We start from the raw sequence: 14,142 nt of genomic DNA, 5'->3' as shown, positions 1-14,142 counted from the left end.
ATCTTGATACATCTTGGTACTGCCCGGGTGAATAGAAAATTTGGAAAGATGTGCCTCGTCGAGAATTTGCTTTCGAAGATCGTGATTTTTCGGAACAACTAAACGACTTTCAAACCATAGGACTCCCTTATGGTCCTGACGAAAACACTTATACTTCCTTTCTCCTTGAGAGAGTTTTTGTTTAATGATCCCCACACCTTTATCATGTGACTGGGCCATAATAATTTGATCATGAAGAGTTGGTTCAATTGCGAGGTGATTTAATGTGCCTTGGGGAATCATTTCCAACTGGAGCTTCCTCATCTCATGCAGAGGGTTTCAGAATAGGATTCCATGGATAGGCAATGGCAATGAGCTTTGCGACTTAATGCATCTGCTACAACATTAGCCTTGCCTGGGTGATAGTGCACCTCAAGATCATAATCCTTGATTAATTCTAGCCACCGTCTTTGTCTCATATTTAGGTCAGCTTGAGTGAAGATATATTTGAGACTTTTGTGATCGGTGTAGATATTGCAATGAGTACCCATAAGATAATGCCTCCATATCTTTAGAGCATGAATGACCGCTGCTAATTCAAGGTCGTGAGTAGGATAATTCTGCTCATGGGGTCGAAGAGCTCGTGACGCATAAGCAATAACTCTATTGTCTTGCATGAGCACACAACCAAGACCCGTACCCGACGCGTCACAATACACGTCAAAGGACTTGGTGTTATCAGGTTGAGCTAAGACAGGTGCGGTAGTCAACTGCTCCCTTAGGGTGTGGAAAGCCTTTTCACATTTTTCATCCCACACAAACTTTACTCCTTTCTTCAATAATTCAGTCATTGGCTTAGCAATTCTGGAGAAATCTGGAATGAATCGGCGATAATATCCGGCTAAACCAAGAAAACTGCGAATCTGATGGACAGAGCTAGGAGGTTTCCAGTCCATCACCTCCTGTACTTTGCTAGGATCCACGGCTATGCCTTCGCTGGAAATAGTGTGGCCCAAGAATTTCACACTATCTAGCCAGAATTCACATTTGGAGAATTTAGCATAGAGCTGATGGTCCCGAAGACGTTGAAGAACAATGCGCAGGTGCTTAGCATGGTCTTCCTCATTCTTGGAATAAATAAGGATGTCATCAATGAAAACTACGACGAACTTGTCGAGCTCAGGCATGAATACCGAGTTCATGAGATACATGAAGTAGGCAGGTGCATTTGTGAGACCAAAAGACATGACTAAATACTCATAGAGTCCATACCGTGTGGAGAATGCGGTTTTAGGAATATCACATGGACGAATTTTAATCTGATGATAGCCGGAGCGAAGATCAATCTTTGAGAAAATCCTAGCTCCAGCCAGTTGATCGAAGAGAACATCAATGCGGGGAAGGGGATATTTGTTTTTGATTGTCACCGCATTGAGAGGTCGGTAGTCCACACACAACCTCAAACTATCATCCTTTTTCTTTACAAAGAGGGCTGGACAACCCCAAGGTGATGCACTGGGGCGAATGAAGCCTTTGTCCAGAAGTTCTTGAAGTTGGATTTTTAACTCGGCCAACTCTTTAGGTGGCATTCTATATGGCCTCTTTGAGATAGGGGCAGTACCTGGTTGTAGTTCAATAATAAACTCAATCTCTCTATCTGGTGGCATTCCTGGCAAGTCATCCGGGAACACATCGGTGTACTCGCATACCACAGGAATTTCTTCTAGGTTGGATGTGCTCAGGGCAAATGCACAAGAATTGACACACTCTCGGAAGGGTAAATAGAGAGTAGTGGCTCCATATTTTGGCGAATTTAATTCCACCGTCCTGGCGGGAATATCTATTATAACCCCATGCTGAGTCATCCAATTCATCCCCAAGATGATATCTATACCCTCAAGTGGTAGGAGTATAAGGTCGGTGTTGACGATTAAGCTACCCAACTTGATTGGCACAAGTCGTGTTATTTGGTTTGAAGCAATTTTACCTCCTGGGGTTGATATCATGTATGACCCTTTCGTGTGAATAAAATCCAAACCCACTTTTGCACCAAATTTTGCACCAATGAAACTATGCGAAGCACCAGAATCAAATAATATAACTACAGGCTTGTTGTGGATAGAAAATGTACCCGTCATCACTGGTGCGCCCTCAGGAAGTTCTGCAAGAGTGGTGAAATTGATACGCCCTTGCTTGACCTGAACTGTTTGCCTTCTGCCTTTGTTCTTGTTGTTCTGATTAAAGCCTTGGCCCTGATTTTGTCGCCTGGGTTGCGGGCACTCACGGGCGAAATGAGTTGAGCTCCCACAATTGAAACAACGATTTCCCTCACTTGGACGGGCTGGCGGTGGAGCAGTTGGCCTTGGGCCAGTTAACTGAGGAGTAGGGAAACGTGCAACGCTTTGCTGCAGTGGAGGCCTGATAACCCAACGCCCTGGCTGAGGGGCTTTCTGAGGAATCTGGGGTGCAACATTCTGTACTATGCGATACCTCTGTGGCTGCGCACTAGAGGGTCCAGCTGGCGCTTTCCTCTTTTTCTCAGCACGGTGAGTCATGATACAGTCTTCTTGAGTGAGTGCGAGATTAACCAGCTCATTGTATGTATCGACCCTAATGGGGTTTAGTCTTTCCTTGAGCTTGGTGTTTAAGCCTCTACGGAAACGATCACGCTTCTTAACATCGGTGTCAGTATGATAGCCCGCGTACTGACAGAGATTGTTGAAAGCTTGGGCATATTGGAGAACTGTACGTGTCCCTTGAGTAAGAGCCAGGAACTCATTCAGCTTTCTATCCATGAGTCCTTCTGGAATATGATGACCCTTGAATGCAGCCTTGAATTCCTCCCAAGTGGCAACGTGATCAGCTGGGAGCATGCCAAGGTAATTATCCCACCAAAGACGTGCCGAACCGCGAAGCTGTTGCGCGGCAAAGCGAGCCTTGTTTTGCTCTGAGCATGGTGCCAGAAGTAGTGAAAACTTGGACTCAATTGTGCGAATCCAGGCATCCGCATCCAGTGGTTCTTCTGTCTTGTTGAACAGAGGGGGCTGAGTTGCCAAGAAATCTGGATAACCAGCAGCTTGAGGTTGATGAACATTGGGTCCACCCCGTTGCTGCTGTTGCTGTTGTTGTCCCTGGACGAGTTGACGGAGTAACTCGGTTTGGGCAGCCAGATATTCCGCGAAGTTGGGTGGCGGTGGTGGCGGTCGCTGCGAACTGCTACCATTTGCGTCCCCGAAACCCTCAGGGTTGCCACGTGTCGCTCCCACCATCTGGAATGGCAAATTCACTCATTAGTAGGATGACATATGACAAACCCCAAGAACAGAAGGGTAAGCGCGGAAAAGTAGAACTGAAAGGAGCACGTAACAATAGGGACAGCAACGCTGTTTGTTACAAGAAAATTCATAACTTGCACTCTGTTCATCGAAATGCGCCCAAAGTTTTACAGCAGATAGATAATTTATCATACTACAACTTTGGTATTCAACTCCAAAGCTGAATCGACAGTTAAGGTGGGCGAAAAATTCAATTTCTACTGCTCTGTCCAGTCTGTTTTTCAGCAGGCCGAGGTGTAATATTCAGGCCATAAATTTTGACACACAGGTCTAAAAATGCTGAAATTTGGTGAGCACTTAGATCATGAAATTCCCAACCACTTTGGTATTCAACACACAGCCCAGAAATGCAAGGAAACATGGATAAAAATTTCAAACAAGTTTCTGCAGCGATAGACTCCACTGCAAAACAACCATTACCACCATCCATCGAGTTCTTAGCCAAGGCCTAAGCGATTAAGGTACTTTTACATATAAGTGGCACTCCTTTACAAAAGCGAGGTACTCCACTCTTAGTTAGCCTATTACATCACCATCCAAAGTTAGGCTACCCTATAGAGGAGTATGCGCGAAAGACTACTTAAGACATCATCTAAAAGTCGTCCAGGTTGTTGACGGAAGACTCGCTCCTCACTGGAGAGTGAGCTCCCGGAAGTGGTGGCAGGGGCACTCCAGACATAGTGTCAAGTCCTGAGATACCCTGAACCTCCTGGGGCTCCTCCTCCATGGCCTCGGGCTGGGCCTGCTGAGCCTCCAACATCTCAATGTGATCAAAGGCAGCATTCCACTGAACCTGCTGGGCGGTGAACTGCTGCTCCAGAAGTGCAAAGTCAGCATCCCTGTTGTCCAAGAGAACATCACGCTCCTCAATCAGACCCTCCAGTTGGCCAACATGGGCATCCAAATCCCTGATCTGCTCATTCTTAGCAATCACTATCTCGTGGCTAGTCCGTGCAGAAGCAATGATCTGGGTCATGGCCTTGGCCTGTAAAGTCTGCAAGCGGTAGAGTGCATTCATGCACTTCACTGTCATAGAGATAGTCTCTGCAGCTCTGTTCTGCTGAAGGTACCCAGTGTGTCCGACCCGACTAAGCCAGTTAGGGTCATTGGGCTGCTCTGCTGGGAAGAGGCCAATAGGAGCTAGTGTGACAGCTGCATAATTCTTTTCACAAAACTTGTTGAGTGCTGTCATGGCTGCAACTTCCCAAGTGTCAACCAGACGGTGTCCAACTACCTCCAGCTCCAAGGAAGCCCAGTGATCTGGAAAAGGGTGGGGAGCATGAGTCATGCGCACGCGACAGCGCGCAACTCCCATCTCATGGAACTCCTCGCCCACATAGCGCGGGGGACTGGGATATCCGGCATCACGCATCACTTCCCAAAGAATGGAGGGAAAACCCTGCCAGTGTGTGCACTCGGAGTGTGCACGCCCATCCTCATCAAACACCAGGAGAGCAGGGGCAGCCATCTGTACAAATAGATATGCACAAGTGAGTGATGGCTGAAACAGAATTTGGGTAGTGCACGAAAACGAGTATAACTGAAAACACGGAGCTCTAAAAATTCTCAAAATTTCCAGGAACATTCCTTAGGTTCTTAGGAACAACTTTGCTAGTCAACTCAAGAGCTAGATCAGAGCCTAAGGAGGTCTTATCCTTATAGTTTTGCTTTGCTGTCAGCCCGAAATTTTTAGGGACCAGAGAGCCAGTAAACTGAGTGCTGAGGACAAATTACTAAGCCTAAAATTACCAAATTTTTACAGAAGCTTGGTAAGCAAATTTGGCACAAGTTTTGTGTTGAACACTTCTGCAGAAATTATCTCTAGGAAGGCCTAAAAATTCGTGCAACCCAAGTGCTCAAAGCTGACAGAAAACTGGGTGTCAAAGTTTCTAATGTGCCCCAATATATACAAGTCGAAAATTTCCCAAATTTAAACAGCAACTAGTAGACAAGTTTTGGAGCAAAATTATCCACTAGCGCCTCTACAAATAAAGTCTTCTACTATGCCAAATAATTCATCTCCCACGATATAGCAGAAATGACAGATTTCTAGATAGACCTTAATTGAGAGAAGAGGAACCGTGCTCACGTGCAAACCTTAACCTTCCCGACTAACCCACATCTATTTTCATTGACTTTCAATTTTATGAGCATGATGCATGCACGACCTAATCGTCCTCCCAAGAAAAACAATTGCCAAATAGTTTTGGGCTTACGGGGTTAGCACTGGTGGCATGGCACAATTTACGTCTCTCCCTATATATATTTCTAGCCGAGTTCTAACCGTGCTTAACTTACGTAATCGCGGTTAGTGTACCTGCAGAAAATTGACAGATATATTCATTGAACCTTTCATGCCAGCACACATGAAAGCATCCCCATACATTACCGCTCACTATAGAAGCGGCATCCATGCGTCCAACACTGCATGGACAGTGCTCATACGCTACCGAGGCGACGTATTTACGGTTTCATTTACTCCCAATATAATCGACCGATGGTCGGTATATTGGCAGCAGCTCAAATAGGCCACTGCTTGAGCGCAGCGTTCGGTTCGCATCACCGACGGGAAGGTCAGACTCTCTCAGCTGACTGAGTATACTTTACTCCCAATATAGCCAACTAATAGTTGGTATATTGACAGCACCTCAAGTAAGCCACTGCTTGAGGGCAGCGTTCGGCTCGCATCACCGACGGGAAGGTCAGACTCTCTCAGCTGACTGAGTATACTTTACTCCCAATATAACCAACTAATAGTTGGTATATTGACAGCACCTCAAGTAAGCCACTGCTTGAGGGCAGCGTTCGGCTCGCATCACCGACGGGAAGGTCAAACTCTCTCAGTTGACTGAGGATTCTTACCGTATTACCGTAGCGTAGGTGCGTCGTTACATAATGTAAAGTACTGAATTTAAAGTACAGAAGAAATGTGCTGGAAGTCAGTTATAAATAAACCATAAGTTAGATAGCCACCTAAAAACTCCCATAATATCCCTAGGGCTTTACGTACTATACTCAATCCTTAACGAACCAACGTATTTACCAAACGCGATTATGTGGCTAAGTGTTAAGTAAGACTTTTAAAATCTAGTCGCACTCTCGGGTGTGCGCTTTGTTCGGCTCTGATACCAGCTGTGGCAGTACCGCCCTAATTAATCCGGCTCAAGTGCGCTAACCATCATCTTAAAGACAATCCCGGCTAACACGCACTTCAAACGGAGTAATTCGGCAGTGCTGTCGGGTAAAGTCCCGAAGAATCCACCTGAGCGTCGATCGAACCCAAAGCTTACATGTAACCCACACGAAGGTGAGTCCAGAGAGTACAACATTTCACAAATATATTACATTACAGAGTCTTAACTTAATTATTACAAACCAAGTTCGAAATCTTTGAAAGGTACTTGAAATTCGAAATGAAAGTAGTTCAGAGTTCACTGCAGCGGAAATAAAACGAGTTCTAAACGACGATACATGATGTCATGATGAAGCCCGTACATGACATCACTCGGCATTGCCAACGTTGGCCGGAGTCGTATCCCACTCCACCGACCAACCAGGGGGTAAGGTACACGGCCAAGTCAAGCTAGCAATCATCTCCTCAAAAGTATTACCTGAAATAAAATTAAGCCACAAGCAAGGCTGAGTATACTAATACTCCGCAAGGCTTACCCGACTAGGATATAACTAACCTTCTAACTAGACATGCAAGGCTTTTGGCTTGAGGGGTTTGTCTTTGCCGAAAAGCAGTAAGTCCTTATTTTCCGATTTTAGCTTTCAAGTTCTATTATGCTTAACCATTCTACATTAGCATCTATCCTAAAGCATACATGGTGGAAAGCAATTATTTTTCATCATTCAACCATATTTCTCATCATCATTGTTCCACTTCTTACTCTATGTGGCAAAAGGGTTAAGCAGTCTCAATATCCGTGAGGGACGGACGATTCGAATCGAATTTGTTAACCTGGCCAGGCAGACCTAAACACACGCATGGGGAATGCAATCACCCACGCGACTTTTCCCCTTTTTCCCCGGGCATGAAACAGGCCCACCGTCCTAGGGTGCCCTGCACCCGTGCGTGACCATAGACCAGACAGTGGGGAGTATGTTCCACGGCCGGTTCCATCAGGTACTTAAGCTTACCGATTACCATATTCTCGGCATGTGGTTAGTACGTTCAAACGCTTAACCACCACTACCACACACCGCGACCTTATCCATTTTGACTAAACAGACGGGGTATCACAAGTACAACAACCCCGCCCGTAAACCTTATATTGCAGTGTGTAGTAAGCATTCAACTCCTATGAGCTCGCGAGTGACAGGAAATCACTCGACTTCTACCGAACCATTAGCATAGCCAACTAGCGACCTACACATACTAGTGTTCAAGCATAGGTACCTAGGATCATGCAACTAAGGTTCCAAACAATTCCTGCAACTTAAATGCGCAATAAACCGGAATACAAATAGTTGCATAAATTAAAAATAGGTAGGACATGCTCCGGGGCTTGCCTTCCTGAGCGTAACTAGCTGTGGGCTCTTCCGAAACTGGGTTCGGGTCTTCGGTAGCTTCAGTCAGATTTACTTGAGCTTCACGCTGCTCACTCTCGGACTCCGGCACCAACTCGTACGTACCGTCAGGGAGAGTAGTCGAATCTATATGAAATGCATATGCGTGAGTCATTTTAGTGATACGATTAAATCCATTCTTCATTAAAGAATTGTAATCCAACACAAACTCAAGATGATTTGCACCAGATTTTGTTACATCATTTTGGCAATCCTTTATAGAGTAATAATCACTACAACGGACTTCACGAAGTAACTAGGGTGGGTTTTACCTTTTATCCCTATGCAGCAAAAGAAAAGATTTTTCTTATTTATTACTAGGTTAAGCATGTCCTTATCATAAAGAATGTTAAACATAGATTCTGGGTTTGAAATTTTTATACAAGATACACCTCTGAGTAACTTTCCTACTGTGAAATTTTTAGCCCATTTCATGCAGCCTATTAATCATGAAAAATAAAATAAACAGCTACTGCTAGAAACAAAAATGAATTTTTCAGGTCAAATTATACAAGTAATGGTAATGAAATTTTAACTGAGTGTTGTCTACCTAAATATGAGCCTTCCATAAATTTTTCACAATTAAAAAATCATTGTACAGGGCATGAAAAATAGCAAAATGTATTGCTGCATGGATCAAAATTAAATTCCATAGACTGTTATAGCAAGTTCCAGAGCCTCATATTTTACCAGCATGGTTATAAACTCAATTTCATCGCCTAGAAAAATTATCAGATTTTTCTATGCAAATAAACTATTTTTCTTGATTTAGTGTAATTATCTATACTATTAATTAGTTGGACTGGTTCCACCTATCTAAAATTTCTAACAAATTTTGTACAGTAACTAAACATCAAGTTAAAGGCACTGTAAAAGTTTGAGCTCATTAAACCAAGTTAAACAGTATGTATAAACAAACTAATTTAAACAAGGCATAAAGCAAGATTTAAATAAACCGATAGCTAGATATATCAAAAGTCTATGAAACTTTTACACAAGGTTATACATCTAATATGTACCATACTGGCGAAAAATGGCTAACAACTCATGCTTGTAACTTGAGATCTAATATAAAGTACATTTTCTTTGTATTTTAAATGAAGTAAATACTATTGATCAAATGAAAAAGTGTATGTAACAAAAGTTGTAGATCTCTTTGCAAAGATTCCAGAACAGTTGAGCTTGCAATTTTTTGATTTTTCTACGATTTTTAAACGAATTTACAAGTTTGCTGTTTTTCAAAACAAAAGAAAAAGGAACTGGAAACTTGCATTTAGGTCCTTGGAAGGAATTGGGGGCTCTCAGATAAGCCCCTGGCCGGTGCTGGAACAGGGGAGGCGACGGCGTCGGCGTTTCCCGGCGAGGGAGCTCGCCGGCGGCGAGGAGAGGTGGGGTAAGGGCAAGAGGAAGGCGAGAGCTACTTGTAGGTGTGCTTGCCGAGGTCGGGGGCGGCCGGGAGTAGGGCGGGCGGCGGAGCAGTGGCTCGCCGGCGGCGTCGAGCTGTGGCGGCACCGCTCCGGCGTGGTAGGGAGGGCGACGACCGGCCGGGGAGATGCACTGGGCCACTAGTAAGCTGTGGTGGGGGTCGATTTGGGTCGGGGCGGGGCGGAGCAGGGGGTTCACCGGGGAGGCATGGGGCGGCGACGGAGCGGGCTTGCTCCGGCGAGCTTCGGTGGCCGGAGCGGATAGAGGAGGGGGCCGGTGAGCACCAATGGGAGGTGGGGATCCCGTTCCCGGGCTCCGTTGGGGCGGAGGGAGGCCGGAGATGGGGGCTCCACGGTGATGTGGTGCTCGGCGGCGGCAATGGCGGGGGCGGGCGGCGTTCCTGGGCAAGGGCGAGGAGGAGCGGCTCTAGGAGAGGGAGGGGAGTGGAGCGGGGATGCTAGAACGGCTCCTGGGCAAGGCAATAAGAGAGGGGGAAGCTCGGCAGGGGAGGAGCGCGGGGTGAAGGCACGGCGCCGTCCGGGCTCGCTTGTCGCGATGGCGGCGTCGCGGAGCGCCAGCGCTCGAGTGTGGCACAGCGGAGCAGGCGAGCACTCGAATGCGGCGCGGGGTCAACGGTCGGGGAGGGGCGTGTGTTGGCGTGGCCGGGCGGCGAGCAGTAATGGCGCCGCGGCGCGCAGAGGCGATGATGGCGGCGAGCCATGGCGAGCGGGCGCAGCGAGCTCCGTCCGTGCGCGTGCACACTTGAGGGGGGGTGGTGATGGCGCAGCGAGGCAGCAGCAGGGCGGCAGCCGGGCAGCGAGCACGGGCGTGCAGCGGCGCAGCGAGCGGGTGGCAGCGGCGCGTGCTCTGCCGCGCACGCAGGGAGGGGAGAGTCAGCGAGGGAGAGAGAGAGGAGAGAGAAAAAGGGAGTGGAGAGAGAAATAAAAGTCAGCGGTTTGACTAGGTTTAAACTCAAGATTTTCAATTGAAACTCGAAAAATTTTGAACACAAAAGTTGTTCAAAATTAAATTTCCTACAACTTTCCTTTCAGGCAAAACTTCATTTAGGCGATGGTTTGAAAGTTTAAAATTTGAATTCAAGTTTAATGACCCCGCTTGTTTTTCGGGGTTAATTCAAATTTTCATGTTAGAACTTGAAAAACTTTGAACATGAAAGTTGTTTATTTTGTCAAACTCTACAACTTTTGTTTTGGGCAAAAGTTCATTTGAGCAAAAGTGCGAGAGTTGACTTTTTGGCGCGTTTAACTGAATTTCGACTTTGCAGTAATTGAGAAATTGGGGAAGGGTTTAACATGTCATTGCATGTTAATTGCTTGTTTAATATAGTGCTAAACACCGGAGGTGTTACACTTACCTCTCTTGTAAACACCCAAATAGGCGTAGAACTAGCTGTAGTACAAAAAAGACTACCCGACCGTGTTGTAGTAGGACTCCAACTGTACTGGGTTAGGACTTTCCATATAACCCTATCCCCCCAGATATGTAAGGGCGGGCAAGGACCCTCTCAAAAGACATCAACACCTAAGGTAATACAAGAAACCACACAGGACGTTGGGTATTACGCATCTCGCGGTCCGAACCTATCTAAATCCTTGTGTTCCTTGAACCATCGAGTTCCAAAGCAGTCGATCCCCACCTACAACTCTACTGCTAAGGGTATCCCTGAGCAGACTTAGTGATAAACACTGACAGCAGGCGAGGAGCGGTGTGCAGGGGCGGCTCGGCTTGCTCCTCCTCCTTCGCCGCGTCCATGTCCGGCAGCGGCGCAGGCAGATCTGGGCGAAGGCGCGGAGTAGGGGCGCGGCGGCGACAGCATCTCCGGCGCGGCGTGGGGAGCAACGGCCGAGGCGGGCAAGGTGGGACTGGCGCGAGGTACCGTTCCTCCTCTATCCCACTAGGAATAGCGGACCCGGGAGGCAATGCTAAGATAGCGTGTGCTTTACAGTCTCCCTGTGCAGCGGCAAAAATGGCAAACCGCACGGCATGCAGCCATCGTGGCGCATAGTGTGCGGGATGCCGACCCGCAGTGCGGGCAGCCTTAGGTTGGCCCAATATATCATTTTGTGGTAAATATAAAAAATATAATATTTTTTAACATAGAATAATTTTTTATTGCTGGAACAACAAATTGTTCCATCATGTGTGATAGTTTAACTGTCAGTCATACATGTGACTCCTAATATTTGCCGGAAGATCTGCGTGCCTAGCTACATGCCTGGCTGCTTGCTTGTATACTCCGAGTTGAGCCAAGTACTACTACCTACAAACCCCTCCATGGAAGAAAATGGGGTGCGCCCTGGGCTCACCCTCGCTCGCGTGCGACCCCATCCGCGATGTCCTTACGCTGTGATCTGACGGTGACGCGCACCCCATCTCAGGTGTCCTCATCTCGGCTCGACCTCCCTGCTCTACTTCTTTGTCCCCTTCCACTCTAGTCGAGACCTTCCGCTCAAATCCTCGGCGACGGCGGCAGCGGACGAGAAGCCCGCCCACTCGCACGACTCCATCCCCGCTCGCGACTTCTTCTCTCCACTCCGTGCCTCCCTCCACTGACCATCCGCGCGCGCAGGGGCGACGTCGTCGTCGTCGATGTCCACAACCATGGCGACAAGAACATCACCATCCACTAGTACTTGCAGGCACAAGCAAGCTAGCATTCGATAATCCTTCTTCATGGCGTCCTCTATGCTCGTGCACGGACCTGATGCTGCTCCTCGTGCAGCCACGGCAAGGACCAGCAGCGGAACCCGTGGTCCGATGGGCCGGAGTACATCATGCACAGCCTCATCCAGCCCGGCGCCGCCTTCGCCTACTGCGTCATCCTCTTCCAGGAAGAGGGCATGCTCTGGTGGCACGCCCACACCGGCTTGGTCGGCGACCGTCCACAGCGCCATCGTCGTCCTCCCCGATTGGAGAGGAAGCTAAGGGGACAAAAAAGCGGAGCAGGGGCTTGCGCTGAATCGACGTCAGAGGAAGCCAAGTCGAGAACGCCAAGATGTGGTGTGCGCGGAAGCCGATCTAAGAGAGCTGAGCTGTCGTACATCACCGTTAGATCGCAGCGGAACGGCATCGCAGATGGGGTCGCACACGAGCGAGGGTGAGCCTGGGGCGCACCCCATTTTCTTCCTCCTCCAAGGGCCTTGGGCCATCGCCCTGGCTGCCCTCTCCCTTGAGTAGCTCACATAATGCGTACTGTCTCAATTGCTAGTTACATGTATTTAGACAAACTACTAGTCAAGCCAGTTTGTCTAAAAACGTGCTGGTTTGACTCGTAATTTGTCTAAAATTGCTGGTGAGGGTGTTGTTTTATCAAGATATATAGGCTTAAAATGCTTTATTCACAAACTAAAATGCTTCTTTCTAGGATGAAATGTCAAAGTGCAGGCGGGGCGGGTTGTGGCCCACCGCAAACCCACAAAGCTCGCCGCAAAAATTTTTTTGCGGATTTGAGGCTGGCCGCAAATTTAATCGGTCGGCCAACAATCGCTTGGTGGGTTTTGGGGGGTAAATTGCTAATCCTGCATGTCCCACAAAGATTTGGTCATTCGCAAGTTGCCGCACGGCTCAGTAGCACGGATACGTGAAGGAGGTGCCGTATCGCATATTCGCATATCAGATACGTATCCGATACAGATACGCATTTGATACGGCTTCGATACGTACCCGTCGAGTATCCGATTTTTATTTAGTTTTGGGAATATTCGATATGTGACCTGATACGTATCGGACACGTGGGATACGGCCCAGCACAACAAGAAGCCAACTCTGCCCTGCCTCGATGTCCCGATGCGGCGACGCCTCGCAGGGCTGCACACGCACGCCTGCCCCGCACCGTGTCGGCCCCGCTCCGCCGCGTCCCCGCGCCGCCATGGCCTCGCTCCGCTATTGCCACCGCATCTCTGTGCCGCCACAGCTCCGCTCCGCCGCCGGATCCGCCCGCGCCGGGGCTGGATCCAGCCTCCCGAGCACCTGCCGAGCTCGAGCTCAAGGGAGAGGAGCCGCCGATGCCATCGCTCGAGGGAGAGGGCGAGGGGCCGCTCGCTGCCGTATCCGCCCGAGCTCGAGGGAGAGGAGAGGGAGGAGCCGCCGCCGTCGCTCGAGGGAGAGGATCCGTGCCGCCGCCGGATCCGGAGTGGACTGGCCCCACGCGGCGGCCGGAGCAGGAGGGGAGGGGCGGGTGCTGGAGGGGAAGGAGGGCCGGAGCAGGAGGGAGGGCGGGGGGCGGCGGTGGGAGTGGGAGCAGGAGGAGGAGGGAAGGGGCGGAGGACGGTGTGGAGAAAGAGAGAGGAGAGTTTTCTTTTTATATAGTGTTGACGGCCATTATCTCACGTTTTGACCATCAACTTCTGATACATATTTTATTTGATTCTAATAAGTTCCACAAGTTTTGGATGAGTTGTGCTTGCAGGAACCTACTGTCCAAAGATGGTCGAAATCAGAGAAAATCTCGGCCGCCCGGCACATTTCGTGCCGACCGGCCTGACACCTCCATATACATGGGTCCAATACTTTCACTGGAGCAATGTGACATGTTCATGAGGTTCCAGAACAAGGCGAACATTTCATATCCTATCGGTGGACCCGGAAGGCACAAGGTTCAACTTAAAAGCCCACATATCAGTGCCAAGATCGTCAAATGGGGAAACCACCCATTCCAGAAGCAAAGTGGAGTGTTGTTGTGCAACGTCGGCGAAGCGGAGGGCCGAGGGGCTCCGGAGGCAGGCCGCCCGGCCCAAGATGGAAGCATCCGAGGAAACCACCCAGAGAACCGACGTCCAGAAGAGATCGGGAGCCGTCCACGGGAGGTTGG

Source organism: Panicum virgatum, chromosome 4N (genome assembly GCF_016808335.1).
Source record: "Panicum virgatum strain AP13 chromosome 4N, P.virgatum_v5, whole genome shotgun sequence".
NCBI classification, from domain to species: Eukaryota; Viridiplantae; Streptophyta; class Magnoliopsida; order Poales; family Poaceae; genus Panicum; species Panicum virgatum.
This window is presented reverse-complemented; position numbering follows the sequence as displayed.